Genomic DNA, 21,380 nt, shown 5'->3' on the forward strand with positions numbered 1-21,380 from the left:
CAATAAGTATGTGAATTACAATGAAGGGGCCTGCACTTGTAGTTGCAGGAAGGCCAACAACCTAGAGCGCACTGCTCATCAAAAAAGAAGCCTCACTGACTACATATAAATCCAGACTACAATCTAGAGAAGTGTTGAACTACAAAAGTTAGCATCTCCTATTCCTTAGTACAGTTCCATTCAAGCTCAATATCAGAAGACTAAATCCTCTTGCATAAACCCAATTTGATATCCAATGATCGACCAACTCCTCTGCCTCAATGATATTACATTATTTGCACATTACATTCCTTGACCATGACCTCTTAGATTAACCATGATGATCTACAATGAGATCTTACATCTATTTATACAAAACCCTCGACCATAAACAATCAGGCCAACCACCAGATAATAAATTGATTATATAATTACAAACCATGTCAGCTTTAGACCAAACAAGTAATATCAACACATAAGACATCCCAGAAATACATCAATAGGTCTTATCCACACTTTACATTAAAGTTGGTCGATAACCTAGATCCACTGAGACCAAGTATAGGTTCACATGCTTCAACAATGATCTCCAACTGCCAAGTCTTGAATATTATTACCAATAGCATCCTAAAACTCCACCAAAAGCTACACCAACACCACTTATGCAGTTCATCAAAGATCTCCATCAGAAGCTCTGCTGGTGAAACCCTCACCAGAACCAAATATTAATCTTCTAAGCAAGCGGGATAGCATCTGATCTCCAAACCAGAACCAACTGACCAAATATGAGTATTAGTATCATGAACAAGCCGATTCCATCACCAGATTATACCAGAGCCTACCAAATCATGTCAGATCCAAGTTAACCACAAACCACTTAACCTACCGGGACCAAAGGGGTTTTGGTAAAGAATCTAAACAACTAGTGTTGGCATCAATGACAAAACATTAGTGCAACACATAATCAATTCCACCAAATAGCCAACAATCTCCCCCTTTGGCATTGATGGCAACACTAGATGTGAAAAACATCTAAGTACAAAGAAATGTCAAACAAGTCTCCCCCCGTGGAAGACAACCAACAAAATCCCACATATAGCTCTGAATATCACTCCCCCTTTGACATCAATGCCATAAATCTTAAATAAATATCAAAGCAAAAACATAAGCCTCTGAATTTCAAATCTAACTACTCCCCCTAAGTAGTATCATCGCACATCAGTGCCAGGATGAATAGTATCTATGATAGTGCAGGTCGGACTGATGCCAAACCACATCAATCAAGTCTGTATCGGGGGAGTAGAAACTCCCAATCTATCTCTCAGGTACTCAAATGATTCCTTGGATAAAGGTTTAGTAAAAATATCTGCAATTTGCTCTTTAGTGTTCACATAAACCAATCTAACTTCATTTGCTTCCACTTTCTCCTTCAAAAAGTTATACTTGATAGATATGTGCTTTTTCTTAGAATGAAATACCAGATTCTTTGATATATAAACAGCAACAAAGTTATCACAGTGAATAACTACTGGTGCATCACAATCCACCTTTATATCCTTCAAGATTTGCTTCATCCATAAAACTTGTGTACAGTTAGTAGCAGTAGCAACATACTCAACTTTAGTAGTAGATAAAGAAGTACATGACTGATTCATGTTGATCCATGAAACCAATTTTTTTGCAAGAAAGAAAGCTCCACCGGAAGTACTTTTTCAGTCATCAACATCTCTAGCCTAGTCAGCATCTATATATGCACATAAAGTAAATTTATCATCCTTAGGGTAGCACAAGCCATATTCTGATGTACCTTGTAAGTATTTAAAAATCCTTTTTACCACCATCTCATGATTTTCTCTAGGATCACTCTGAAATATTGAAACAATACAAACAAAATTCATAATGTCAGGCATAGTCTGAGTCAAATAAAGTAGACCTCCAATCATAGATTTGTATCTTGTAGGATTTACTGGTGTAAAAACATCTTTTTCTTGTCAATTTCTCACTTGTAACAATAGGTGTACTTACTGATTTAGAGTCATGCATACCAAATTTCTTCAACAATTCCTTAGCATATTTAGTTTGATAGATAACAATACCTTTGTCAATCTAAGTAATCTGCAAACCTAAGAAAAATTTCATCTCACCAATCATAGACATCTCAAATTCTTTCTCCATATTCCAAGAAAATTCTATGCAAAACTTATCTTCACCTCCAAAAATAATATCATCAACAAATATTTCAACAATCAGTATATCATCATCAATGATCTTATAATATAAATTACTATTAGCACTGGCTTTAGTAAAACCAAGCTTCAAAATATATTTATCCAACCTTTCATACCAAGCTCTAGGTTCTTGTTTCAGTCCATATAAAGCTTTCCTTAACCTGCAAACCATATTTGTATCATTTGATAGTGAAAAACCATCAAGTTGCTCAGTATAAACTTGCCCATTAAGATCCCCATTCAAAAATGCACATTTTACATCCATCTAATAAACCTTGTAGTTTTTATAAGCAACATAGGCAAAAAATAATCTCATAGCTTCAATCCTAGCTATAGGTGCAAAATTATCTCCATAATCAATTCATTCCTTCTGAGAATATACTTTACAAACCAATCTAGCCTAATTCATTATAACTTGACCATCCTCATTCAATTTATTCCTAAAAACCCATTTAGTTCCAATTACATTTTTATTTTTAGGTCGAGGAACCAAGGTCCATGTGTTATTTTTCCGAATCTAATCTAATTCTTCTTCCATAGCTTTTAACCAATGTTCATCTTTACATGCTTCAATTACTGATAATGGTTCAACTTATGAAATTAAACATACCTAAATAGTTTCTAGTCTTCTTCTTATCATCACTCCATTGCTCTTATCCCCAATGATTTGATCTATTGAATGACTCAATCTCACATACCTAGGGGTCTTTTGACTTTCTATTCTTTTTCCCTGTTATTCAGTTATTGTAGAATTCTCTGATGTTGCCGAAGTAATTAATTCAACTCTCTGTTCTAGTAAAGGTACTACCGGTTCAAATATAATCGTTTCCACTATTGGTTCTTTCTCATAAATTTTGATTTGACTTTTATGTATCTCATCTACTTTGACATTAGCACTCTCCACAATTCTGTACAATCTCTTGTTATAACATCTATATGCTTTTCTTTCATTAGAATAACCAAGAAATATGCCTTCATCACATCTAGGATGAAATATAGTTATGTTCTTCCTTTCCACAACTCCATTCTGCTGAAATGTCCAGGGAGCAGAAAATTGTCTTCTTATACCATGCTTGTCAAAAAAATTATTAAACTCACCGGATGTGAATTCTCCACCATGATCTGATCTTAAACATTTAATCTTCAATCATGTCTCAATTTCTAGTTTAGCCTTAAAGATTTTAAACTTTTCAATGCTTCATATTTTTCTCTCAGAAAAGTAACCCACATCATTCTTTCATCATGTTTTCATCATGCTAAAATAAATATGCTTTCATCATCATTGTTCTAGCACCATCCAATATAGTTATGTTCTTCCTTTCCACAACTCCATTTTGCTGAAATGTCCAGGAAGCAGAAAATTGTCTTCTTATACCATGCTTGTCAAAAAATTTATTCAATTCACCGGATGTGAATTCTCCACCACAATCTGATCTTAAACATTTAATCTTCAATCATGTCTCAGTTTCCAGTTTAGCCTTAAAGATTTTAAACTTTTCAATGCTTCATAGTTTTCTCTCAAAAAAGTAACCCACATCATTCTAGAATAATAATCAATGATTAGCATGAAATATCTATCACCATGAAAACTTTTAACTCTAGCAGGGCCACACAAATCAATATGAATAATATCAAGAACATCATCTGATTTATCTTGTATACTCTTAAAAGAGGTTCTGACCTATTTACCCATTTGACATTCATTACGTACCAGATTATAGGGCATCATAATCTTACTTATATATCTAATTGCCTTAGTTGAACTGATCTTCACAATGCAATAAAAATTCACGTGACACAACCTTTTATACCATAGCCAACTCTCATAAATCTATGTAATCAAACATGTCTTCTCACCGGAGTTTAAGTGAAATATATTACCTTTCGTTTGTGTACCAGTTGCAATCTCCAAGCCAGATCTATTAATGATTTTGCTTTTCCCATCCTTGAACTATAATTCAAATCCCTTATCTACCAATTGTCCTACACTTAAAAGATTATGCCTCAAACCTTCAGCATAATAAACATTGTTATTATTGTTCGTACCATCCAATGATATAATTCCTTTTTCTTTAATCATACATGCTTTGTCATCTCCAAATCTAACTAGACCACCATCAAATTCTTGTAAAGACAAAAATTCCTTTTATCTCCAGTCATATGATGTGAACAACCACTGTCAATTATCCATTCATCCTTTTCTTCAATTTTAGCAGCAAGTTCCTTCTCTTCAGGTACACTCTCTTCCAGTGCTAGATCATCTTCCTTGGTAGCCAGGAACACCCATTCCTTCCCATTGTTGGATCCACTAGCAGAGTCTTCTGTTGGTTCATTATCTGAATCAGTAATACCTTCCTCATCTATTATGTAGCATGATTAGTCTCTATTTTTCTTGTATTTATACTTGTTCTGATATCCAAGATTAAGCTTAAATGATCTTTTAACTATTTCTTCAAATCTTGAATTCCTTTCAGGACATCTAGATGCAAAATGACCAATCTTATTACATGCAAAACATTTAAAAGGTGCTTTTCCTTCATAGTTACTTCCTATCGGTCCTTTAGGTACTCTTCTAGCAAATAGTGCTTCAAGTTGCTCAAATTCATCATCTTCTCTCTTCATATCTTCTAACTCCTTTGCATATAAAGATTTCCAGTTTTTCTTATCGGTTGTAGATGTAGATGCATAAAAAGCAAGTTCAGTCTTCACAACTCCAGAAGGTCCAAATTCCTCAAGCTCAAAAGTGGATAGTTTCCCAACCAAAGTGTCTTGGTTGACAGATGTATTAACCATTGTTCTCAACTCATTAATAGAAGTAGCCTTCATTTTGTAAGCCAGTGGTAGGGCTCTCAGGACTTTAGAAACAATTTCATCTTCGCTCAAAGTCCACCACAACATTGAATTCCCATAATAATCTCATTTACCCTTTCCATGAATGCAGTAATCCTTTCATCTTCTTCCATCTTCAGGTTTTCATATCTCACCTGGTAACTATCAAGTTTATAAATCTTCACTATAGGGTCACCTTCATTAAGAGTCTCCAACTTATCCCATATAGCCATTCTAAATGATTTGTCGATTAATCCGATTATTTGTTGATCAGAAAGTGCACACAAGAGGGCTTCTCTTGCTGTACAATCATTCTCAAGCTCCTTGTCTAGGTTTTCTGAAGGAGGATTGCTAGATCCTGGATTATAGGGTGTGACACCATTCTGTGTGATCTCCCAAATCTCCTTTCCAAGACATCTCAGATGAGTCTCCATCCTAATCTTCCATACTATGTAATTTATTTCATCAAGCCTCAAAATATCCATTCAAAAGATAGCTCTAGAAGAACTAGATGAACTTGAACTGTTAGTTGCAATACGATCTTCCTCAAGAGGTTAAGCTTTCTGCAGAGAGAACCAAAGCTCTGATACCAATTATTAGACAGTTCAAATAACCGAAAGACAACTGAGAAGGGGGGTGAATCAGGTGTCACATATTGTAGGAACCATTATCAATTTAAACTTTAATATCAAAACTGAAGACATTAATACTAGAATAGCAGTTAAACCAATTAAGCATAAAAAATAATCACAGAATAAAAGCCATCCACATAACACCAAGATTTGTACATGGAAAACCTGATAAAGGGAAAAAACATGGTGGAAAGCCTACCCACAGTCTGATAATATTTTTTGTAGTAAGTATGTGAATTACAATGAAGGGGCCTGCACTTGCAGGAAGGCCAATAGCCTAGAGGGCATTGCTCATCACAAAAGGAGCCTCACTGACTACATATAAATATAGACTACAATCTGGATAATTGTTGAACTACAAAAGATAGCATCTCCTATGCCTGAGTACAATTCTGGTTAAGCTCAATAATGGAGGACTAAATCCTCTTGCATAAACCCATTTCAATCTCCAATGATCGACCAACTCCTCTACCTAAATGATATTACATTATTCACACATTACATTCCTTTTACCATGACCTCTTACATTAACCATGATGATCTACAATGAGATCTTACATCTATTTATATAAACCCTCAACCATAAACAATCAGGTCGGCCACTAGATAATAAACCGATTACATAATTACAAACCATGTCATCCTTAGACCAAACAAGTAATACCAACACATAATACATCTCAAAAATACATCAATAGGTCCTATCCACACGTTACATTAAAGTTGGTCCATAGCCTAGATCAACCAGGACCATGTATAGGTCCACATGCTTCAACAATAATCTCCAACCACCAATTCTCGAACATGATTACCAATAGCATCTTGAAACTCCACTAGAAGATACACCAACATCACTTACAGAATTCATCAAAGATCTCCATCAGAAGCTCTACCGATGAAACCCTCACCAGAATGATAAATCAATCTTTTAAGCAAGTAGGATAGCATCCGATCTCCAAACCAAAACCAACTGACCAAATATGAGTATAAGTATCATGAACAAGATGATTCCTTCACCAAATTATATTGGAGCCTACCAGATCATGTCAGATCCAAGTTAAGCTAGAAACCACTTAACCTACCAGGACCAGAAGGGTGCATGTAAAGAATATAAACAAGTAGTGTTGGCATCAATGCAACACATAATCTATTCCACCAAATAGTCAATAGATATGATAATGTTAAGTAATGAAATGGTATGCGGGACATGTCAAGAGGTTTTTGAAACCATGTTTTTCATTTTACATCTTTAAGTTGAATCAAGATTAAGGGATGGGAAAGAGTGTATCGATAGTTGATAGGATATGGATAGGATAAGCAAGATTAAAAATAGATAAGGGATATGGGTTGAAGGTTGCAATAGGTGAAGGGATAGAGACAAAAGTTTGGAATAAGCTAAGGAATATGGAGGAAAGGTTGTAATAAGCCAATGGATAAACACCAAAAGCTATGGTAGACCGAAAGTTGTGAAAAGGATGCATGAAGTTCAATAAGATCCTCAGCCTTGTCAAGATCAAAGGTGGAAAAGGGGATATGGACATGAGGTATGATATGACAATGGAGGATATCGCAAGGGGTGTGATAGGATATGACATGATAATGGAGCAATGTGTTGTTCTCAAAAATGAGCAAACCAAGTTCACCTGCAATCTATTTATGAAATAGCCAATTTCATATAATAAAGAACTTCAGGGCTTGGACAACATAACATAGGATCCTAATGATCCTCCTACACTTCAGGTTCTACTAGACCTAGGGGAGGACACCCTTTGATGCATACAACCAGTTATAGACATATGGTATCAACGAAAGGATATGAATCTTGAAAGGCTCAACAACAAGGAGGTTACTATAGATGGGCTAGATCTACATAGACATCTCAACTATATTGGAGCATGAGATAGGTGGAACAAACTAAACCTACAAAGATAAAAGTAAATGGATATTTGATTTTAAAAAATCTCTAAGAATCCCCAGGATGTGCAAGACCAGTGCCTTATCCAAAGGCATAGAGTCATACATCAAACTATAAATGAAAACCTCCATTGCAAATCCACCTTCATCATTAAATATCCCTGCATTAATGCCTTACAAAAATGCATTACTTAGCTCACTCACAAAATCATCAAATCTTGAAAATATTTCCCATTATCTATGATTGATTACAAAGTTTAAATTCTTCCTTAAAGAATACCTACAAACAATCACAACAATCTCCTTGAGATGACAACCTCCAACCTCCTTGAGGACTTAATTTGTAACAAAGAAATATACATTCAGAGACAACTTTGTGTGAATTTATGCATTCCTTACGTACATATAAATCTACAACAAGAAACACCTACAACAAGAAAATATATTCCATTACTTGAAAAGACATTATATTACAAACTTGGAAAAACTTAGAATTGGAAACCAAGATTAAGGAGCCATGCTCAAAAAAATATAGAACCCTTAAAAATGAGAAGACCTCAGAATAAATAGACAGAGAGGAATTCGAGATTTCATCTCTAACAATGGCAACTACCAAATCTTTGCACTAACGACCCTTACACTTGGCCTGCAAAAAATCTTCTCTTGCTAACTGAAAAATAAATTTTGAGATCCCAAGGTAACTACCCCAAAAATATTTGTTGCGGGTTACACTTGACTATAGTAGTGGATTCCTAGGATTGAGATCTTTCCAACGATATATGATACTTCTATATTTGGGCAAAACATAACCCGCTAGTGAATTAATCTCTCAGGCATCCAGGTCAGTTATTTAAATCTCTGCCTTTTCACTATAGTCTGAAACTATATTTTTAAACTTTGAATTTCCCGTGTAGATATCTACCACATGTCACCTCAGGATTGGCTCGTGAGTCCCTTTGGACTCCACATATCATGCCAGCTAAGCACGACCGGACCTACCACTTCCTTATCTCTTCCTTATCTCTTCCTTGTCTCTTCCTTTTAGAATTGCTCTCTTGTTGGATCCCACCACTTGGTCACCAAGTCGCGCTGATTACCCAACGACCGTTCGATCATTTTTTCTGACCATCAGATCTTCCTTGACTTGCCAACCTATTAATTCTCCTAGGCTACTCTCTCTTCTAGCAGGCCCGCCATGTGTCACATCTCGATTCATTCTGAGCCCACCTCAATGGCCACCTCGCCAGTTGCTATGTCATGGGGAATAACCATCGAGCATCTTCATCTCATAGTATGGTGACAACTATTAGATTAGCTCAAACTTGCTCGATCTTTAACACCTGATTCGCTCTCCTTTTACGCACGTGCTTTGTCGCCAAGTCGTGGTGAGTATTCGGTGGGCATCTTTCTATCATGGTATAGCGACCGCCATTATATCTCTTCACCTGACTATCAGATCTGCTCAACTTGCTCGACCTTTACCTCTTCATCCATCCATGCCACATGTTAGTCTCTAGTTGGCCACCTAATCCACCTGAGCATGACCTCATTTGCCACCTCAGCGCCACCAGACCAACCGTCTCACTTTGGTTTGTTCAGCATCAGTCTTTCGACCAAACTTCCTCCTTCGGTGAGCCATTCACATGTCTCATCGAACCTGTAGTTTCATCGATGCCTTAATTTTATCAGTAAGACCAATTCAGATTTCTTCGATGTACCTTATGTCGATGGAACCGATGCCTTTAGGAAAACCATTTAGAGATCCATCGCAACCAAGGTTTGTTCGACATTCATTTTGATGACATGCCACCCATTCTGTCATGTCATCACAGCTGGACCTTCCACCTCTTCTACTACATGTCACCATGTCATAGCTTGTGATTTCCTTAGAGTCCACCTCGACACAACCTGACCTACCATGTCTACACCATTAGACCCATCTTTGTCATGGGACCCACCGCTTGGTCCTAGGTCCACCACCTCACCAGTCGTGATGATATTTGGTGAGTAGTTAACCATTGTGACATAGCAATAATCGTTGGATCTCTGCGATCTGTGTCTGATCTTCCTAACCTTTAGCCTCCTCTTTAACAACCTATCACAAAATTTGGATGCCTTGAGATGCGCACACATATGGGGGGCCCACCACTTCCCTAATTGGACACTTTCCAAAAGCCCATAAGCTTTGACACTAAGGATGCATGCAGCTTTTCTTTTAAATATTAAAAGTCTCCTCCCCACCACCAATGTGGGATAAATGGTTTCCCCTAAAAGTTTGTTTCTTTTGTAACCCAATTTGGTGCCCAAGTAAAAATGCCTTACATAGGTCGATTGCATTTACTTGGATTTTCTTTTGGCCTTTCCCAATAGCCACACCATAGGGAGGCACTGGAAAAGGGGTTTACAAAACTAGCCTTAAGCCTAGAGAGTGCATTTCTTTGAAGTCATTAACCTGCTCAAACACCATGCTAGGAGGAAGTGCAGATGTCTTGTTTGAAATGGGCCTCTCAAATCATTAAAATTTTATGAGTCCCAATAGTGGCTCTGACTGGGGATGGTTGATTGCAAGATCAACACAAGAATTCAAAACCTTTGGTAGAGCAGACCACCCGAAAAAAAAACTGGACACATCTCTTCTTCTCAAAAAATAGGGGCTCCTTATTGAAAACCACAAAAGTGAAAACAAAGTGACTATACAATATAGAAATTATTTACAAAATGGCCCTGGCCCATCAAAAATGGAATCAATTCTTACCTTTTTGAAACACATGATTCTCATTTTCATGAATCAAGGGTAAGCCAAAATTTTCACTGTCACTTGCCTGATCACAAACTCTGCAACTTCTCATCAGCATATCACACAAGCAAAAATCAACATACTGGTAATCACCAAACAGTTGGAAATCAAACAGATGTTGAAAGTGTTGATCACTATATGACATAGGAATGTCATACCCTTTACAATTATTTCCCTGATGAAAATAAAAGTAATCAAACTCCCTCTGAAAGCTAGGAGCATTAGGCACATCTTGACCACTAGTTTGCACAAAAGGAAAGAACTCATCCATAATACTGGCTTGCAAACTAGAGAGGAACATTTCCTCATAAAATGATTGCAATTCATCTTTCTAATCACAGTTTCTATCAGCACTATGTAAACATGAAAATGTATCATCACCTATCAATGGTTCATTCACCACTTGCAAATTTGGGAAAGTTACTTCAGATTTGTCATTCCCTTTAAGAGCAAGAACCACACAATGCATATCAAATTCTAAATTCATATCAGCATATGAATCCACATTATAGCATCTATCAACCTTATATGCATTTTCATCATATCTACTATTCAAATCAATTGTAAGGAAAGAATCAATATCATATGTATCATACCTCACACCCTCAAAAATATTATCAGTATCAAAATGTATACTGGTTCAGTATGAGAGATTGGGGACACTTATGGATGCATACCTCTGAAGATCAGTAGCTAAGAGTTCAGAGATTTGTTCACTACTTAGTGAACCTTCTCCTTCATTTTCATTTTCCTTGGCTTTAGCTTCTGCACTATAAACATTGTCCCAATCTGATGTAGGAATTAAATCTTTTGTGCTCATGTCTTTGTGCACATTTATTTTTTCATTACAACAACTTGCATCTACATCATTACCTTTATCATGTTGATCATAAAGTGTTGCAATATGTTGCAACATGATTTCATAACCTTGGTTGTAAACACTTTTTGGATTGAACTTAATGACAAGATGATCTATATTATTCAAATCTGAAACCTCAACAGGCTCATGACTATATGAACAACAACTTCTGTTCTCACAATTTTCTTCTTTCTCTGAATACACATCTGCATTGTCATGTTGAGAGTAAGAATCATCTTTAGCATCATAAGAGGTATATCCATTCACGGATTGATCTCCATCACTGTACTCAATACTATGTACATTTTCAGATTTAGTCATTTCAATTTCATATATCCATTTTTTAATACATGCAACACTTTCTTCCCTCAAGGTTGAAGACCAATTGACTGAGTCAGGCTCATCAAGCTCTAAGAATAACTCAATCCAAATAGATTCATGGGGTCTAACATCAATTGGAAACCCATTTAATGCAACAATAAATCTTTCATAAAAAAACATATGATGATTCTTCCTTCCTCTTCCCTACTTTCCTTCTTAAAAACAAGATGAACTTATCTTGGATTCTTTGAGGATATATTTCAATCTCCCTATCAATTTCTTTCAGACTTGACAAAGGGTTTTTAGATCTAGGAACCACATCTAGATCCATCAAATTTGAGAAATCTACTAAACCATTACCATGACAATACATCTTAATATTTTATAAACTCATTGAAAAACACATGCAATCATAATTTTCACAACCACATACTAAGGAACAAATAATTATTTCATGAATACTTTGAGGAATACTTGGAATAAAATTGTTGTTGCTATCCACTTCACCTCTGACTAAAAATTTGAAGAGCACGTCCAAATCCCAAGTTCGTTCTTACAGAGTCGCCACCTCCCTGAAGATGAATAAAATTTAACCACTGATCTTCACTCTAAAACACTTTCAGATTTCTGGGTCTCACACAATAGAGTCACATAATCTATTTTTTTAAATTTCTCAACAACAAAACCTTCCAGGATAGACACTCTTAAATCTAAAAATAACTTTCAGATGTGTAAACCTCTAAAACTCTTCCCCAAATGACTTTGGCCAGACTCATGGATTTGACTTGATAGATTTTTTTACATCATTCTCCCTTGCAGAGTTGCCACTTTTGTTATAAAAAATGAGCAAACCAAGTTCACTTGCAATCTATCTAGGAAATAGCCAACTTCATACAATGAAGAACTTCAGGGCTTGGACAACATAACATAGGATCCTAATGATCCTCTTACACTTTAGGTTTTGCTAGACCTAGAGGGGACACCCTTTGTTACATAAAATACAACCAGTTATAGACATATGGCATCAACAAAAGTAGATGAATCTCAAAAGGCTCAACAACAAGGAGGTTACTATAGATGGGCTAGATCTACATTGACATGTCAACTATATTGGAGCATGAGATAGGTGGAACAAAGTAAACCTACAAACATAAAAGTAAATGGATATTTGATTTAAAAAATCTCTGAGAATCCCCATAATCTGCAAGACCAGTGCCTTATCCAAGGGCATAGAGTCATACATCAAACTGTCAATGAAAACCTCCATTGCAAATCCACCTTCATCATTAAATATCCCTGCATTAATGCCTTACAAAAAGGCATTACTTAGCTCACTCACAAAATCATCAAATCTTGAAAATATATCCCATTATCTATGATTGATTACAAAGTTTAAATTCTTCCTTGAAGAATACCTACAAACAATCACAACAATCTCCTTGAGATGACAAACTCCAACCTCCTTGAGGACTTAATTTGTAACAAAGAAATATACATTCAGAGACAACTTTGTGTGAATTTATGCATGCCTTATATATATATATATCTGCAACAAGAAACACCTACATCAAGAAATTATATTCCATTACTTGAAAAAAGACATTATCTTACAAACTTGGAAAAACTCAGAATTGGAAACCAAGATTAAGGAGCCTTTCTCACAAAAATCTAGAACCCTTACAAATGAAAAGACCTTAGAATAAGAAGGTAGAGAGGAATTCAAGATTTCATCTCTGACAATGGCGACTGCCCAATCTTTGCATTAACGACCTACACACTTGGCTTGCAGAAAATGTGCTCTTTCTGATTGAAAAATAAATTCTAAGATCCTGAGGTAACTGCCCCAAAAATATTTGTCATGGGTTACACTTAAATGTAGAAATGGATTTCTCAGATCGATAGCTTTCCAACGATATACAATACATCTATATTTGGGCAAAAAATAACCCGTCAGTGAATTAATCTCTCAGGCATTCAGGTTAGTTATTTAAATCTCTACCTTTTCATTATAGTCTGAAACTATATTTTTAAACTTTGAATTTCCCACACAAATCTCTACCACATGCTACCTTAGGATTGGCTCGTGAGTCCCTCTAGACTCTACCTATCCTGCCACCTGAGCACGGTCAGACCCACCACTTCCTTGTCTCTTACTTGTCTGTTCCTTTCTGAATTTCTCTCCTGTCGGGTCCCACCACTAGGTCACCAAGTCACGTCGATTACCCATGAAGCTATTTTCCATTGTTACATAGCGACCACCATTGGATCATCCTTTCGACTGTCAGATCTTCCTTGACTTGCCTATTGGCAAATGGACACTCCAATGAGAAATTGTAGGTGATTGAAGGTATTGTCATTGATGGCAACTTTGCAATCCTATGATACCAACAGGCACCAGCACCAATAGACTCAACACCGACACACAAATCACCAGCACTAAAAAGATTGGTCACCGACACCATGGCCGACAGGAATTTTGTTTAAGTATATTTTGTATTTAATTGTAAAATCTTTTGTAAGCCGACTTGGTGGATTTTAATATGACTCATATAAGTATGAGATCATTGTAGATCATTTAGTGTGTGATAGATGGAAAGATAAATGCAGACCTAATGTGCAAATTGTAAGGCAGATATTGGATAAGGGTTTATGTATATTGCAAAGCTTAAACTGGTACTGAATCTAACATAGTAGATGTTGATCTGAAGCAATACAAGACATTGGATTTGTATAATCCATTTTTGTAAGTTAGTGAGACTTCTTTTGTAACTGAGCAGTGAGCTCTAGGCACTTGCCTTCCTACATGTGCAGGCCCCTATTGTAAACAGTAATATTCTCTTATTGTCTAGTAAGCGAATATTGTGGGTCACAAATCCCATTGAGGTTTTTCCCACACTGGGTTTCCTCATTAAAAATATTGTGTTATGATGTGTCTCTTATGTTGTGGTTATTGCTCTTATTTACTGCATTATTTTTGGTTTACTAGTACATAGTTTTGATATGATTTTCATGTTATAATTCAACTAAATTCTTATACCGATCAAATACTGATTCACCCCCCTCTCAGTATCTTTAGGAATCCTAACATTGCCAACCTATTAATTCACCTAGGATACTCTCTCTTCTACTGGGCCCTCCACATGTTACATCTTGATTCGTTCTGAGCCCACCTGGACGACCACCTCAACTGCCACCTCTCCAGTCGCTATGTCACGGGGAATAACCATTGAGCATCGTCATCCCACAATATGGCAACAACCATTAGATCAGCTCAAACCTGCTTGATCTTTAACACCTGAGCCACTCTCCTTTTTCTTACGTTCTTTGTTGCCAAGTCACAGTGAGTATTTGATGGGTATCTTTCTATCGCAGTATAGAGACAGCTGTTAGGTCTCTTCACCTAATCATCAGATCTACTCAACTTGCTCAGCCTTTACCTCTTTGTCCATTTGTGCCACATGTCAGTCTTCAGTTTTCCACCTAATCCACCTGAGCATGGCCTCATCTGCTACCTTAGCACCACCAGACCCATCATCTCACTTTGGTTATGTTCGGCATCAATATTTTGGCCAAACTTCCTCCTTCGGTGAGCCATTCACATGTCTCATCAAACCTTTAGTTTCATCGATCCCTTAATTTTATTGGTAGGACCAATTCAGATTTATTCAATGTACCTTATGTTGATGGAATTGATGCCTTCAGAAAAACCATTTAGAGATCCATCATAACCAAGGTTTGTTCGACATTCATTTTGATGACATGCCACCTGTTCTGTCGTGTCATCACTGCTGGACCTTCCACCTCTTCTGCTGTGTGTCACCACGTGGCACCTTGTGATTTCCTTAGAGTCCACCTCGGTGCCATCTAACCTGCCATGTCTACACCATTAGACCTATCTTTCTCACGGGCCCTGCTGCTTGGTCCTGGGCCTGCCACCTCACCAGCCACCAAGTCGCGATGATATCTAGCGAGCACTTAACCATCACGACAACTATTGGATCTCTGCGATCTGCATCCAATCTGCCCAACCTTTAGCCTCCTCTTTGCCAGGCTGTCGCAAAATTTGGATGCCTTGCAATGCGCGTGCATGTGGGGGGCCAACCACTTCCCTAATTGGCCACTTGCCAAAAGCCCATAAGCTTTGACACTAAAAATGCATGTGACTTTGATTTTAAATATTAAAAATCTCCTCCCCTCCACCAATGTGGGATAAATGCTTTCCCCTAAAAGTTTCTTTCTTTTGTAACCCAATTTGGCACCCAAGTAAAAATACCTAACATAGGCCTATTGCATTTCCTTGGATTTTCTTTTGGCCTTTCCCAATAGCCACGCCAAACTTCACACAGGGAGGAGCTAGAAAAGGGGAGCATAGAACTAGCCTTAAGCATGCAAAGTGCATTTCTTTGAAGTCATTAACCTGCTCAAACACCACGCTAGGAGGAAGTGCAGATGTCTTGTTTGAAATGGGCCTCTCAAATCATCAAAATTTTATGAGTCCCAACACAATGAAGGGCAAAAAGGATATGATAGAATAAAACTTGCCCCCATGTAATGTATGCAAGAATTTCATGGATTACACATGATGATTGTTTGCCAGGTTTTCACTAGAGGACGAAATATTTTTCTTCTTCTTTTTTTTCGACATTTTCATTTGAAAATGGACACATGACAGGGGATGGAAGTAGGACTCAAGCATCTTGTTGTTTGGATAGTGGCCTTTAAAAATGGACCTTGACCTTGAAAATTATGCTCAAAGATGTTGTTAGGATAATGACATGGAAATGAGATAGGAGTAAGGTAACAATTTATGCAAAAGATTGGATAGGATGGATGAAAGGATAGAAAATATGCATTATATAATGGGTAGGGTATTGGAAGAATTATTCTTGAGTGGATGGAAATGTTGGAAAGATCAACATTGGAACACACCTTGAGGGGTGATGGACTAATGGAGTAAAAATGGATTTTGGATATTGAGATTTTGATGGAGGAAAGGCTAGGGATTTTGGGACATAATGACCCAAAATGGATGATGGAGGTGATCGAGGAATATATTTGAAAGCTTTGGATGGAGGAATAGAAATTTTGGATGCCAATTTTGATGTTCCTTTAGATTGTTGTGCTTCAAGTATTCACTTGGGAATCCACATGGTTTTTTATTTTTCATACTTTTGTAGTTCCTTAGAACGCATTGCTTGCACAAGGGATTTAGGAACCCATATAGATTTTGAGTTTTATTTTTAATAAATTGGCCTTTTTGGCCTTATGTATATTTCTTTTTATTTTTGGATCATATTTTTCTTTGTTTTGACATGTTGATTACATGAGACATGTTGATCCTTGACTACATGCGGATTGCTAAACTTATAAATTTTATGCTTGGCATCCAAATTGTGGATGGATAGGAATGATATGAAGGTCTTTTAGATGGATTAAAGGTGCTCAAAGATGTGTTCCTTTGGTGACCTTGAATAGGGGATCAAGGGATATAAGGAGCTAAAATGGATGGAAGGGATGAAGGGGAAGGTGTACGTTTGGATTTTGATGGAAGGATGCGAGGTTTAGCAGGGATACCAACATCTTGAGAAATGTTACTAAGGTCATGAACATTGAGATTTTCTTTAATATTGAGAGGATTTTTCTTGTAAAGGTCCACCCCTTTACCTTTATCAATATTTTTATTCATAGGATACTCTTTGCTTCAAGAATAAGATGCGATTCTATTATGAGGTGGGTGTAATATGGTAGGAATGATGGGATCATGAAGTGGATCAGACTAGACCAAAGTGGAGGAACCCATTATGCATGTAGGGGGTTCATGAACATCTTGCACCATGCTAGAATTGTGAGGGGAATCGGGATAATGTGATGGATATGGATCAATGGAAGGCTCTTCATGAGATGGAATGAGAGGAATAATGGGATCATAAAAGAAAATGAGATCTTGAAGTGTATATGGAGGACTAGGATATTGAGATGGAGGAACAAAGGACATTAAAGGTGCTCTGTTCTTGGATTTCAATGGGATCATTAGGAAGAATTGAAGGGATATCTTGACCTTTCTCAAGTAGTGGGATGCCAATAGGACATTGGATAGGCTAGAAAACAATAGGGGGATCATCAAAGGAAATGAGATCTTGGTCAAATGTAGTACACAATGGAAAATTTTTAGGGTCTTGATCTTGATCTGTTTCAAGACTTATTTCTTTGTGCTTTGAATCATCCTCTTGACATGGGGTTGGAACTTGGATATTTGTGGGGGATTTTGGCAAAGAATCAATGCTTTGACATGAGAGAGATAGACTTTGAATGGGACTCTCTAAAAGAGAAACATCTGATGGCAAAAAATCTTACATTTCCAAATACTACAAGGGACTGGTATAAAGATATAAATTAGCATGTATTTTTGTTGCAGACAGCCCTCGAGAGGATGCATTATTTGATTTATTATTTGGAGGTGATGGTGGAAATTTTTCTTGTGAAGCTTCAAAAGGTGTAGGGATAGATGCCACTAAAGAGTCAATTTTCTTATGGGGCGATGAACCATTGGTAGACATAGGTGTATGACTTTGATCTTTCTTAGAAAAATCACTTAGGACTTTCTTTAAGAGATTTGTAATAGAGCCAGCTTTCTTTAGAGACGCATTTGAATCCTTGTGAGGTTTTGACATGGTTAGGTTTGAGTTTTAGACTTGTTTGAAGGTGATTTGGTTTTGGTTTGATGTTACATTTTAATTTTGGATTGGGTGTTGGTCAAATTGGTTTGACATGTTTTATATTTGTCTTGCTGTGAGTTGCAACTTTTGTTTGTAGTTTTTGATATTGACTTGTTTGTTGAAATTGGTGGTTGTAGTTGTTTATATTGACTTGTTGAATGATTTTTTTGTTGGTACTTGACAATCTGTTGATCCAATTATTGACATTGTGTGTTTGGTTGAGCATATTATTGAAATTGCACCATTGATTATGTTGGTTGGATATATTGGACCATTGGTTATTGTTGGATAATTGGTTGTTGTTGGATAATTGGTTGTTGTTGGATCATTGGTTGTTGTTGGATCATTGGTTGTTGTGGTAGGATGTGTTGGAACATTAGTTGTTTATTCAAAATTTGATTGAACGAGGTCTGATTTGAGACTTGGTTGAAGTTTGTGTTCGTTGCTTGAAATTGTTTTATCATCTCTATTTGTGCTAGGAGAGATGGTATGTTTGATCATTTGATGAGATATTTTACATCAACTGGCTCAATATTTGGATTTGGGCCTAGAAATTTTTGAAACATTTTAGACATTTGTGATCTATTCTTCTCAATGTTTTTCACTTTTTGTTCCAATATCTTTGTTTCTCGAGTTAGTTTCTCCTCTAGTTTTCGTATTTGGATACTTGTTACATCATAAAATGTTTGACCGATATTGCCTTGTTGTTGGGTTGGATAGAATTGTGTTTTCCTTGGATTAAAACTTGATTGAATTCTTTTATTGATTGGTCCATTCATCAGTTGATAGGTCAAACTTTATTGTATCATAGGAGCTTGGATCCTTGTTTCAATAGAAATGTCACTATGCAACATTTTTGGGGATTTTTGAATTTAAGAATGATGTATGAAACTAATGCAACCTATATGATTGACAATGCAACTAAATGTTTTTGGTCTTTATGAATTTTTGGAATGAGAATGATATGCAACTAAATGCGATCTTAGCAAATGATAATGCAATCTTAGGTAATAATGAAAGCTATATTTTTGTTGTTTTAGGATTCTTTTGGAAATGATATGCAATCTTAAGTAATGGTAATGCAACCTATTTTTTTGGACTTTTCAAGGTTTGGACAAACTTTGAAATGCAACCCTAAAGACACAACCTTAGGAAATTTAAATAAAATCAAGACCTTAATTGACAAAAGGACAAATTGACAATGTCTCACATATATTCTTGGATACTAAGCTAGGTTTGACAAAAGGATATTGATAAGAGGACAAATGTTAGATAAGGTCAATACTCCCCAACAATGACTTAGGGTTTAGTCTAAAGTTTTGATATTTGAAGTTTGGCAAACCTAATTTTGAGACTAAGTGCAAGGAGGATAATGATAAGGACAAGACCTAGGCTATGAACCCAAAATATGATATGAATATGATATGTTCTCAAGATATGATATGATCTAAGGATATGATATGACACAAAGGTATGAAATGACCAAAATATATTATGCAATGATATGACTTAATGCTATGAAATGTAATGAATTTTGGGACAATGATATGATCTAATGTTATGAGACTAAATGACTAAGGACCAATGACCTAATGCTATGAGACCAAGGATGTAAATGCAAATTTATGATTTTGTTTAGTATGACCTAAGTGAAGACCTAATTTAGGTATTGACAATGATTATGCAAAATGTAACCTAAGTGAGGACCTAGTTTGGATATGCAAAAGACAATGCAAGGCATTGGGAAAATAATTTTAAACCTAAGTGCAAAATTAGGACACTTCAAATGAAACAGACTAAAATGAAGAGTAATGATTATGTCCTAAGACCTAAGTTTGGACTATGAAAAGTCTAACCATGAGTAACATGCATTTTGAGACAAGGATTTCCATTATTTTGAAAAGCCATATTTGAACGTTGGATGAATACTTGGAGAAGATTTTGGACCTTTGTTTGAACCTTGTTTTGAATTGAAACTTGTGTTTGACTTGTTGGGAAACTTGTTTGAACTTTGATAACCAAGGTTGTTTATGACCACTTGTGAGAATTGTTTTGATTCACCTTTTGGCAAACATAGAAGACAAAATGTTTGTTGGAATTTGACATAGAACAATCATTCACCTTCACAACATTTCCTAAGGCTAGCAAGGACAATATCTATTGAAACCTCTTACCATAAAATACCACATTCAACCAGATAGTTAGAAGCTTGGTAGCACTGTCTCCCCTCCATGACACTCACTTCTACATGCATACCAAGCTTTGCATTCAAGGGGTGTCACTTCCTAATAATTTACTATCTCTACTTGAGGGGTACATGAGAGGTTTCTTCGACATACGCATATCATAATGCTTGAGTCAACAAATAGAGGGATTTTGGTCTCTAAACACAAGAGGTTTTAGTCAGGGCATATGTTCGGGTGGGCATAGATTTGGTAAATTTAATCATCACTATACCATTCCAGCACTCGTTGCTTACAACTTTCATTGTAAACATAGTTATTTAGAGTGGTTTGGAAGATCTTGGCCTTATCTAGTCACCACTTTGGGCCATTCCCTCTCACCAATGCTTGTGCGAAGTGCCAGGAAAATCGAGAGGCAGACCCACTTCTAAGGGTAAGAACACACAAGCAAAATAAAAGAAGACATGACAAACATTGATTGTTTAACCTTTAGAAAATGAAATATTCACTGATCCATTTGCATCCTAATTAAGACTAGATGAGGTTAATTCTACCATAATTTGAAAAGGATTTGATCAATTTAAACCATTATTAAATGCAATTTGTTGTTCAATTTAAACCCTTTGCATGCATGAAATGTGAAATTTGTTGTTGTTTGATCCAAATCCTACTTAAGACTATGTCAGAATTGTAGGATTCATTCAAACCTCCTAATTAGGATATGTGAGGAATTGTTGCTCATTAAAACCTCCTAATTAGGCTATGTGAAAAATTGTTGTTCATTAAAACCTCCTAATTAGGCTATGTGAAAAATTATTTTCATTGCATGTTAAGAAATCCTGCATGAATCATTGCTTACACTACATAAAAACAACATGCAACAAGATATACTCACATAAAACTTGCATGCAACAACAAATTA

The sequence above is a fragment of the Cryptomeria japonica genome, chromosome 10, assembly GCF_030272615.1.
Source record: "Cryptomeria japonica chromosome 10, Sugi_1.0, whole genome shotgun sequence".
Taxonomy (NCBI): Eukaryota; Viridiplantae; Streptophyta; class Pinopsida; order Cupressales; family Cupressaceae; genus Cryptomeria; species Cryptomeria japonica.